We start from the raw sequence: 12,371 nt of genomic DNA on the forward strand, positions 1-12,371 counted from the left end.
ATTAGTAGAGATCATTTGTCTTTTGTGCACAAAGTACTATGATAGGTCCAAGAAGAAATATAAAGATTAGCTAAGACAAAGAAAGTCCTTGCCTTCAAAAAGCCTAGTTTAGAAGGATGGGATATATATTTTATTTTGCATACAGTTTATATACATATGCATACATTTTATCTCCACCACTAGAATTTAAATATATCCTGTATAATATCTTGTTTGTATATATTTGTTTATGGGTTATCCCCTTGTGAACTCGAAGAAAAGAACTATCTTTTGCCCCTTTTTCTGTATCCCCAACACTTAGCACAGTGGTAAGCATTTAGTAAATATTGATTGATTGATAAGTTCCTTCAGATCAAAGACAGTTTAACTTTTTTCTTTATAACTCCAGAGTATCCATAGTATCTCACAAATAGTGGGTGCTTAATACATGCTTATTGACTGATTTATACAAAGAAAAGCATAACACATGATAATATCATATATAAATGTGTGATATGAAGTCAGTCCTTGAACATTGAGGACAACAGAAAAGGGGCTGATAAGAAAGTACTAAACTAACATGGAAAATGAGGCCATGTCAATGATCCCTTCATGAGATGTGAATAACCCCTTTGAGTGAATTGGAAAAGAAGTAGTAATGCCATAGGTGGGCTGCTAAGGGGAATCATAATGCACAGAGCACTGGGCTTGGCATCAGGAAGACTCATCTTTCTGAGTTCAAATCTGATCTCAGACACTGAGCAACCCTGAGAAAGCCACTTAATTCTGTTTGCCTCAGTTTCTCATCTGCATAATGAGCTGGAGAAGGAAATTATAAACCACTTCAGTATCTTTGCCAAAAAAACAAAAACAAAAAGCCAAATAAGATCATGAAGAATCTGACATAAGTGAAACAACAAAACAATAACAAATGTCACAGATTCAACAGGGATTAACCATGTCCCAGATGACCCTTTAAAAGTTAGTTCAGTTAAAGGAGGGAAAGAGACCCACATGTGCAAAAATGTTTGTGGCAGCTCCTTTTGTAGTGGCAAGAAACTGGAAACTGAGTGGATGTCCCTCAATTGGAGAATGATTGAGTAAGTTATAATATATGAATGTCATGGAATGTTATTGTTCTGTAAAAAAAGACCAACAGGATGATTTTAGAGAGAGCTGGGGAGACTTACATGAACTGATGCTAAGTGAAATGAGCAGAACCAGGAGATCATTATACATGCAAACAAGAAAATTAAACAATGATCAATTCTGATGGACATGGCCCTCTTCAACAATGAGATTACTCAAACCAGTTCCAATAATCTTATGATGAAGAGAGCCATCTACATTCACAGAGAGAATCATGGGAACTGAGTGTGGTTTACAACATAGCATTTTAATTCTTTTTGTTTTGTTTGCTTGCATTTTATTTTGTTTCACTTTTTCTCTTGTGTGGCACAATAATTGTATAAATATGTATACATACATATAATTTAACATATATTTGTTTAACATATATTGGACTACCTGTCATTTAGGGGAAGGCATGGGGGAAAGGGAGGAAAATTAGAACACAGGGTTTTGCAAGGGCTAATGTTGAAGAATTGTCCATACATATGTTTTGAAAACTAAAAAGTTTTAATTTAAAAAAAAGAATTCAGAGGAACTTTGAAAAGACGAGCTGATTCAGAGTGAACTAAGCAGGACAAGAAAAAATAATGTATACAATATCTGGCACATAGTAGGTACATAATAAATGTTTATTGATAGGTTGTTTATATATTCTCAAAAATAAATAAATAGTTCAGGTAATGCAAGAGAAGAGTTCTGTAGAAGTCACAAATAGATGGGAAATGGAAGGCTAGGATGAGCCATGTAGAGCTGGGAAAGAGAAAAGCAGAAGTAATTGAAAAAGAGGAAATAATAAAGAGAAGCATCCTCAGAGAAGAAAGTGATTAAACTCTGAATCGTTTTTGAAGCACTGTCTCTAGTTGGGACTCAGTATTTAAAAAAAAAAAAAAAGAGGGAATTATAGATTTTTATAGATCTTTTGATACAACTTCCCAGAATAGGAAAAAAAAAAGAACTTATATCAGGAAACCTATATGGACAATGAGTCGGTAGTAGAACAGGAAGGATAAATGGGAGCAGTTGAACAACTCTGTTTATAACACTACCACCTATCATGAAAATATTCTGATTGGGTCCACTATTGGAATTGCTTTGAATCCTCTCATTATTGAAAAGAGCTAAGTCTATCACAGTTGATCATTACATAATCTTGTTGTTATTGTATATAATGTTCTCCTGGTTCTGCTCACTTCACTCAGCATCAGTTCACATAAGCCTTTCCTAGCTTTTCCATTACATTCATATATCACAATTTATTTAACCATTCCCAGCTGATAAGCATCCACTCAATTTCTAGTTTTTTGACACTATAAAAAGGGCTGCTGCAAATATTTTGCATCTGCAGGCTATTTTCTCTTTTATGATCTCTTTGGGATATAGACCCAGGACAGACACTGCTGATCAAAGGGTATGCACAGTTTGATAGCCCTTTGTACATAGTTCCATTTTGCTCTCCAGAATGGCTGAATCAATTCACAACTTCACCAACAATTCATCAGTGTCCCAGTTTTCCCATACCCCCTCCAACATTTATCATTATCTTTTCCTGCTATCTTAGCCAATCTGAAAGTTATGAAGTTGTGTCTCAGAGCTGTCTTAATTTTATACTGATCATTCTTAAATTCTACTCTACCCTCTTGATTGGCCTCCAATCTTTGATTTCTAACTTCCTTTCATATATCTTGAATTGAATGCTCAATAGAAATCTTTTTTGGGGGAGGGGCTTGTCCTTTTTAAAAATTATAACTTTTTATTGACAGAACATATGCATGGGTAATTTTGACATTATCCCTTGCACTCACTTTTGTTCCGACTTTTCCCTTCCCTCCCTCCACCCCCTCCCCTAGATGGCAAGCAGTCCTATATATGTTAAATATTATAGTATATCCTAGATACAATATATGTACACAGAACTGAACAGTTCTCTTGTTGCACAGGAAGAATTGGATTCAGAAGGTAAAAATAACCTGGGAAGAAAAACAAAGATGCAAGTAGTCCACACTCCTTTCCCAGTGTTCCTTCTCTGGGTGTAGCTGGTTCTCTCCATCATTGATCAATTGGACTCAATGGACATCAATATATCTAAAACCAAACTCAATATCTTTACCCCTAACAATCCCCTCCAATATTCCTCATTCCTGGAGAGAGCAACACTATCCTCTTAATCCCTCAGTATTCCAATTTAGGTCTCACCCTCAATTCTCCCTCTCCCCTCTGCTTCACATATTCAATTTGTTGCCAAAACCTGTCATCTATCATCTTTGCAACATTTCTTAAACACACTGCCTTCTCTCCTCTGAGAACTGCCATCCTTCCAGTACAGGCCCTTATCATCTCACACCTGAATTAGCTTCCCAGTGATTATGGCTGTCTCATCTTTCTTCATACCAGTTCACTCTCCATCCAGTTACTAAAATGATTTTCTTAAGTGCAGGTTTGAGCATGTCACCTTTCTCTTCAGGAATCACCAGTGACTCCCTATCACCTCTAGGAACAAATACAAAATCCTCTATTTGGCCTCCAAAGCTCTTCACAATCTTTCTAGTCTTCCAACAACTTACACACTCTTTGACTTAATGACATTGAACTCTGTTATTCTATGAACAAGACACTCCATCTCTTGCCGCCAGGTATTTTCTCTGGTTATTACCCCAGCCTGGAATGCTCTCTCTCCTTAGCTTTAAGTCCCAGCTAAAGAAACCAAGAAACCTTTCTTAATTCTAAGGTCTTCCCTCTCTTACTTACTATATACACATAGCTTGTTTGTACATATCTGTTTGCTTGATTTCTCCTCCACTAGATGGAGAGATCCTCTAGGATAGGGACTGATTTTTGTCTCTTTTTGGTCTCCCCAACATTCAGCACAGTATCTATTTGTTATTGTTCATTCATTTCAGTCATGGTCCACTCTTCATGACCCCATTTGGGGTTTTCTTGGCAGAGATAGTGCAGTGGTCTGCCATTTCCTTCTCCTGCTCATTTTATGATGAGGAACCTGAGGCACACAGGGTTAAGTACATGCCCAAGGTCATACAGCTAGAAAGTGTCTGAGATCACATTTGAACTCAGATCTTTCTTTCTCTAGGCCTGGTGCTCTATCCACTGTGCCATCTAGCTGTCTCGTGGATACTTGATAAATGTTGCTTGACTGATTGACTTCAGTTGATCACTGACTGTCAAAGATGTAAATTAGAAGACCATGGGTACTTGTCAGATGAAAGGGTAGTAGATAGAGTACTGGAACTGGACACAGGAGGTTCAGATCCTGTCTCACATACTGTTGACCCTGGGCAAGTAATTTGAGTTAGTCAGTTAACTATTTAAGTCTTTTGATCATGGAAGTTGAACTCAATGGTCTCTAGGGTTCCATTAAGCTTTAAGTCCACAATCTTATACTATGCAGCCTTGCCCATATTTTGAATCAGATTCTATGTTTTCAGAAGTGAAAGGAATAGAATACAGTTCTCATCTTACTAAGAGATTGACCTTCCCACTATTTTTGGAAAATATAATCCAGCAAACTAAAAGTTTGCCTTATCTAACTTTCTAGCATGAGCTGTCTGAGCTGTACCTGTAACTACCAGATGTATCAAGATTATGGGAATATACATTTGTTTTTTTCTTAAAACAACGTCTAATAAGCGTGATGGGAGGTGCCTGTAATGCCCATCACTAAAGAGGCAGAGACTTGTGGCTTGCTTGAGTCAGGGAGTTTTGAGCTACAGCAAAACTAAAGCTGATCGAGCAGGTGTCTACATTAAGTCTAAGACCAATATGGTGGGTCCTTGGAAGCAAGGAGGGCTGTCTAATAGGGGAAAGGAGATGCTCAAACTGACACAGAATGAAAATGGAGAAGGCCCAAGCTTCCATGGTGGTTGTGGTCAGCAGTGGGATAAGTCCCATGAATGGTCATTGGCTTTCCAGGTTAGGTGAAGGAGACCCAGGAGTAAAAAAAAACAAAACAATTTATAAATGGTGATGCGATCCTGGGTGTGGTTGGCAGAGAAAGAATGACACTTGATGGAATTGCTCCCTGGGAAAGGACATTGATAGGAATCAGTTTAGTCTCATGATCCCACCCTTTGTGAGTGGCCCCACCTTGCTGTGTCCAGCCAAGAAATCCAAGCTATGTCAAAACCCTACGGTTAAATTTCCCCGATAAAGCTGCCCACGAGCACACCATATTTGCTGGATCTCTCTTGGAGTTATAGCCCATCACAACACTCTGGTGTCTTTCCGTTCACCCCTTTCTCATGCCTCCTGATGTCTCTCCTTTCGTCACAGCACTATACCTTATGGTGACTTTCTCCTTATAGCTAACTAATTTGTTTAGAATGCTAAATCCCTTTAAGAATTTAGCATAAAAGCTAAGGACATGCCCCAACCTCATGAGTTATTCTTTCTCTTGGTTAATTGTAAGTTCTATTAGGGAAGTTGTCTTTTCCATCATTAACTGTAAAAACCCCTTACTCACTATATGCTCTCCCAGTTCTAGATCATAGTTACAATTTCTGGTATCGATTGAATCCTTTCATTTTGTTCATACCTCTTCTACTAAATAAACCTACTTTTTGCCAAAGAGAATGGCCATTGTGAATCTTTCACATGACCAAATCCCAATATTTGGTACCTCTATCAATCTCAACATTTGACGACATCAACCACATCAAACAATAATTATTGATAAATAACATCCAAAGAGTTTCTTATTTTACTTGAAAAAAATTGAGATAGGATCTGTTAATTACAGATTCCAGTTCACAAATTGCTTTTAGATAAGAGAACATTAGTTTTATTAGATGAGGGATGAGTTCCATAGGAATTGTACAGACCAAATAATAAACTTAAAAATCAGCACTACCTATTGAATACTAAAGCTGAATAGGACTCAGAAACCAGCTTCTCCAATTCTCTTCCATTAGTCCTCCTCTTTGATCTGGGATAAACATAAGGTTCTATCTGGTTTATTTTCTTTCCAGAAATTACGCCTCACCCATTCAGAGAAAAATACCCTTTCACCTCGATATTCCCAGGTGACATCTCCCTTTGAAAGCTCAGAGAGAAAAACACCTTTACTTAAGACACCACCTTCATACTAACAATCATTGAAGGATCATTGCATCTGCCCTCTATTCCTACATTTAGCAACAAAGTCTCAAAGGCATTGAAGAACCTGTAGCAAAAAGGAAAACAAGAGACTGTTCAGTTTCCCCCTCCAAGAGTATAACCACTTTCTCCCTGCTTCCATTCTTCCCTTAAAATACTTGTCAGCTTGCCAGAAAAGATTTCCCAAAGAATCCCAAAGATTCCCAACATTCGGGAAGAAATCAACATAACCAGTCACCTGTCACAGGTCAGGTACCAGCAGGAAGGTATGAGCAGTTTCCATGCAGACCAAAACATTCAAGGAAGAAGTCCTGGAAGGAAAACCATCTCCTCCAAGCAGACCACTTGTCTTCTTAAGATTTCCAAGGAAGGTTACCAAAATTGATTGGAAAGTACCAGTGGGATAGGTGGTTTCAAGGCAGGAATTTGCCCAAGCTCTCTCCCAAACCACTTCAAATTCCTTTAGATAATGACTGTAAACAAATTTTACAGCATCAAAACACCCAAAATGACAAAGTAGAACATTTTCCAGCCAATGATAACTTGAAAGATCAGCAGAAAAAAGTCTTAACAAAGAATTAAAAGCCAAGTAATAGGTTATGAAAATGAGTACACAACAAAAAAGATTTCTGATCATAGAAAATTAATGTGACAAGGAAGACCAAAACACACTCAGAAAAAGATAACAAAATCAAAGTTTCTACATCAAAAGCCTCCAAGGAAAATAAGGATTAGGCTCAGGCGGTGGAAAAGCTCAAAAAGGATTTTGAAAATCAAGTAAGAGACAGAGAAAAGCTTAGGAAAAGAACTGGGAGTGGTGCAAAAGGAAGTACAAAAAGCTAATGAAGAAAGGAATGCCTTAAAAAAGTAAAATTGGCCAATTGGGAAAGGAGTTACAAAAGCTCACTGAGAAAAATAATTCCTTAAAAATTAGAATGGGGGGCAGCTAGGTGGTGCAATAGTAGAGCATCAACCCTGAAGTCAGGAGGACCTGAGTTCAAATATGATCTCAGACAGTTAACCCTTCCTAATTGTGTAACCCTGGCCAAATCACTTAACCCCAATTGCTTCAGCAAAAAAAAAAAAGACAAAAATTAGAACTGAACAAATGGAAGCCAATGATTTTATGAGAAATCAATAAAGCAAAGCAAAAAAATGAAAAAATAGAAAAAATGTGAAAAATCTCATTGGAAAATAACTGAACTGGAAAATAGATCCAGGAGAGATAAGTTAAAATTTAGTGATCTCTCTGAAAGTCATGATCAAAAAGATCTTGAACATCATCTTTCAAGAAATTATTGAGGAAATTGTCCTGATATTCTAGAACTTCTAGGAATATTATAGCCAAATTCTGGAACTCCTAGGTCAAGGAGAAAATATTACAAATATCCAGAAAGAAACAATTCAAGTATAGAGGAAACACAGTCAGGATAACACAAGGTTTATAAGCTTCTACATTAAAGTACTGGAGGATTTATTATAGTCCTATAGTATAAGATGGATTATAGTCAAGAATCACTTAACCAGCAAAACTGAGTATAATCCTTCAGGGGAAAAAGTGAATATTTAATGAAATAGAGGATTTTCATGCATTCATGATGAAAATACCAGAGCTGAATGGAAAATTTGATTTTCAAATACAAAAATCAGGAGAAGCATAAAAAGATAATCAAGAATGCGATCTCATAAGGGACTTAATAAGATTTATCTGTTTACATTCCTACATGGGAGGATGATTCTTATAATTCATTAAAGCTCTCTTGTTATTATGGCAATTTGAAGGAGTACATATAGACACAGAAGGCACAGGTATGAGTTGAATAAGAAGGGATAATATCTTTTTAAAAAATTTTTGAAATTAAGGAGTGGGAGAGGAATGTACTGGGAGAAAGGAAAAGGGAGAAGTGGAATGCTGCAAATTATCTGCCATAAAAAAGAGGCAAGAAAAAACTTTTACAGTGGAGAGAAAGATGAGGGGAGAGTGAGTTGGGTGAACTTTACTCTCATCAGAATTGACACAAAGAGGAAATAACATACATACTCAATATGGGTATATTCTTTCTTACCCTGCAGAAAAATAGGAAGAGAATGAGATATGGGAAGGGTGGTAGAGTGATAAAAGAGAGGACATATTGAGGGAGGGAGTGGTCAGTGGTAAAACACTTTTGAGGACAGTCAGAATGAAAGGAGAGAGAGAAAATAGAATAAATGGGGGGAAATATAGTTAGCAATAGTAACTGCAAAAATAATTTTGAAGCAAGTTTATCTGATAAAGCCTTATTTCTCAAACATAGAAGGAAGTGGGTCAAATTTACAAAAAATAAGAGTCATACTCCAATTGATAAATGATGAAAAGATATGATTTATGTCCAAAGATCTATAAATTCATGCAAATCCTTTGATTTAATTTTAGTAAAAAGTTCCCCCCACCCATGTCCCCACTTCTTCAATTTAGCAGGATGATATATTTGATAAAGTTCTAGACTTGGGAATTAGAACTCAGCTCCAGTTCTGTTTTGTGACCCTTGGTTTCCTCACCTACTACTTACGTGACAGTTGTTAACAGCAAAAACTTTGGAAAACAAAGAACTTAGTTGCCTACAAATCCCAGCATGCTGTACTGGCTTGGAATGTGGAAGAACACAGCAAGCAAGAACCTGTAGTCACCCATGACCTTCCACATGCACTGTTCTTAGGCCAAGAGCTCCATTTTCAGAGAAAACTGTTGATCTTTGGATCTTTTTGGATCTAGGCTAAGTGAATCATAACCCTTAAGAACTCACTGAGTTTTCAGGTAGAGCTCTGCTTCTTTCATGGAGGATGGACAAAATTCACTTTTGGATAACTTAAATCTCCAGGCCCAAACTCCTCAAGTTAGAAAGGACTTCAGAAATCCACCTGATCTTTCCTCTCCCCTGGAGCTCTGAGAACTTCGCCTAAACCACTCTAGAAAGATGGACGCATCCTTTAAAGTCTATCTCTCCTTTCTGCCACCAAGATTCCACAGATTACTATGGTAACATGTGCCAGTCTCCACTTCTTTAACAGAAGGTACCTAGGTGGCAAAGTTGATAAGACCACTGGGTCTGGAGTCAGGAAGATGAGTTCAAATTTAGCTTCAAACTCTAGTTGTGTAACCCTGGGTAAGTCACTTAACTCTGATTGCCTTGGTTTTCCCATTTATAAAATGAGCTAGAGAAGGAAGAGGCGAACCATTCTAGTATCTGCCAAAAAGACCCTAAATGGGATCACAAAACCTTGTGACAGAGACAACAAAACAACATTATGTGCTCATTTATTCTCTCTGGGCCTCATTCCTGCAGTTCTGGACATTCTATGGGCCTAAAAGGATAAATAATTCATTCCCTGGTCTTTCCTCTAAACCTCCCCTTATCTTATTTAACTTTTTCCAATCCTAATACTTTGGGAAGCTTTACCACATTCACACCACCATCTTAGCCAAGTCCCAGTTTTCTGTGCCTTACGATTAGAGAATGAGAGCTAACTTTGTAAATCTGAAAGCCCTCACCAAAATCAATGGAAGAGAAGAAAGCCGAAGGGATTCAGGAAAGACAAAGCTTTGCTCATCCCTGGTCATAGAACACAGACCCTCCGAGTTGGACCTTAGTTGGCCTTCTAAACAGAGAAGGTAACACAGGCCCTGAGAGGGGGGCAACTTCCCCCTACTCACACAATGACTTTGTTATAGAACCTGGGTTTCCTAACTCTCAGCGTTTTCCTGCCACAAGACTAGTACTTGTGTGCTCAATGCTATAAAACATGCAGGAAACTTCAAAAGACTTGGCACAGTCTCTGAGGACCTGAAGGAGAGAATGCACCCAGGTTTTTCTTTCTTAATTCTGTCCCTCTGTTGGTCCAAATCAGAGAGATATACTAGTTTCAGTTCAGGATTTGGGAGACCCCCTAGTATCTTTATGGAGAGAGAACACAGGCAAGCCTACCTAAAGTTTCTTAAGGAAATGTGATCCAAAGTCTAGAATGCTTCCTTTTTGACTTCAGTCAAGTTTAACACAATAAATATGACTGTCCACCTCAATCATAAAATACTAAGCTGGCTACAGTGAAGTGAGGGAAAAAATGACAATAGAAAACATTTTTTCTGGTTTAGAACTCCTACTCCAGAGCCCCAGGAAAGGAGAGCAAATTGTGTGCTGCACCCACTTAAATAACATACCTTTATCTTTATACCTAGGTGCTGTGTCCCTCATCCCTATTTACTGTGCTAGGAGATAGCCTGCCACCAACAGAGTCAGAAAAGACCTATGTTCCTTGTAGGGGGGAGAAAGGGCTCCTAGTTCCAAGGTAGACTATTTACCAACTGTAATGGAAGTGTCCTCCCTTTCCAGAGCAGACAATTAATTGCATCTTACCTGAATTTCCCTTTGATTTTTATCTTGGGGGAGGAATTGTGGGATGCGAGAGAGAGGGATTATGGGTTTTCTTCCATAGTGCTTTCTGGCCCTAAGAGTTTCAAGGGAGGTGTGAATTCCCAAAGTTACAAAATTTACTTTGTGAATCTGGCAGACTTGTGAACTCCGAGGAGTAAAGGTGTAAACACAAGCATTGTACTAATTAGTTCTACTTAGTACCTTGTTTCAGGTTCTGGCCCAAAACATCTTCTTGTAAGATCAGATCAACTCTAATTAGTTAGCAGTTTGTAAAGATTCCAACATTTAATAATACCAGTACTAGACATGAATACTAAAAGACAATTTTTTTAAAAATAAGAAAAGAACCTATATGTACAAAAATATTGTAGCAGCTCTCCTCTCAGGGCAAAGAATTGGAAATTGAGGGGATACCCATTAATTGGGAAATGGTTGAATAAATTTGTAGCATGAGATTGTGATGGAATATTATTATTCTATGGAAAATGATTAGCAGGATGCTCTCAGAAAAAAAAAAAAAAACCTGGAAAGTCCTTCATGAACTCAAGCAAAGTGAAATATATTATATACAAAGAAACAGCAATGTTCTAGAATGGCCAGCTGTAAATGACTTTGCTACTCTCAACAGTACAATGACCCATGACTGCTCTGAGGAACTTAGGATGAAAACTTTTACCCATACCTCCTAGAAAATAAATTGATTATGTCTGAATACAGATTGACACATATTCTCTCTCTCTCTTTTTAAAATTTTATTTTACTTGAGGTTTTTTTTTAATTAAGATGAAAAATCTGTGTTTTCTTTCACATGACTTTATTGGAAATATTTTGCATAACTTCATATGTGGTTTCTTAATGGGGTGTGGGGGGTGAGGATAAGAGAGAAACACTGGTACTCAGAAGTTTTCAAAAAAATGCAAAAATATTATTTTAAATGAAAATGAGGGAAAATATTAAATAAATAATTTTAAAAATTAAAAAAAAAAATACCAGTGGGACTCATGCACCAAGAATAAGCACATTACTGACGTCTAAATATTAAAAATCTATTAAGATGACTCTATGACTCATGTATTGTTTTAGTCCTTCAGCAAATCCTGCAACATCATGGAAAAGAATCAAAGAATCTGGATTCAAATTCTTCTGTGACACTCATTAGCTGTGTGACCACAGGTAAATTACTTAACCTCTAGGAAAATTTTGTTTTCCATCTGTAAAAGGGGCATATTAATTCCTGTGCTATGAATCTCACAGGGTTATGGTATGGAAAGTGCAAGGTAAATAAATTGTTATGAAAACATGAGTTAGTAGGAGTACTTCATCTCTCTAGGCTTTAGTTTATACATTTTTAGAATGGGGGTATGGGTTGTGGGGGGTAATATATATGATAGATCACGTTCTTTCCAACTCTAATGTGAAATATATTTACTGAGTGAAATATATTTACTGTGTATAAATACACATATATATGTATATATGCACTTATATACAAATATAATACATTGCATATAAAATATTTACACATAATATAATTCTATAAAATATTTACACTTATTTACATATTATTTATATTATTATGTTTATTGCTCTCTAGTACTATACTTAATATATACACAAATAACATATACATATAAACATATACTTATAGATTACATGTATATTTCATATAGATATATTTATATTTACTATATCACTGTTTTATAATATATCTATATGTAATCATATAATATATACACATAAACAAAT

The sequence above is a fragment of the Antechinus flavipes genome, chromosome 1 (genome assembly GCF_016432865.1).
Source record: "Antechinus flavipes isolate AdamAnt ecotype Samford, QLD, Australia chromosome 1, AdamAnt_v2, whole genome shotgun sequence".
NCBI lineage: Eukaryota > Metazoa > Chordata > Mammalia > Dasyuromorphia > Dasyuridae > Antechinus > Antechinus flavipes.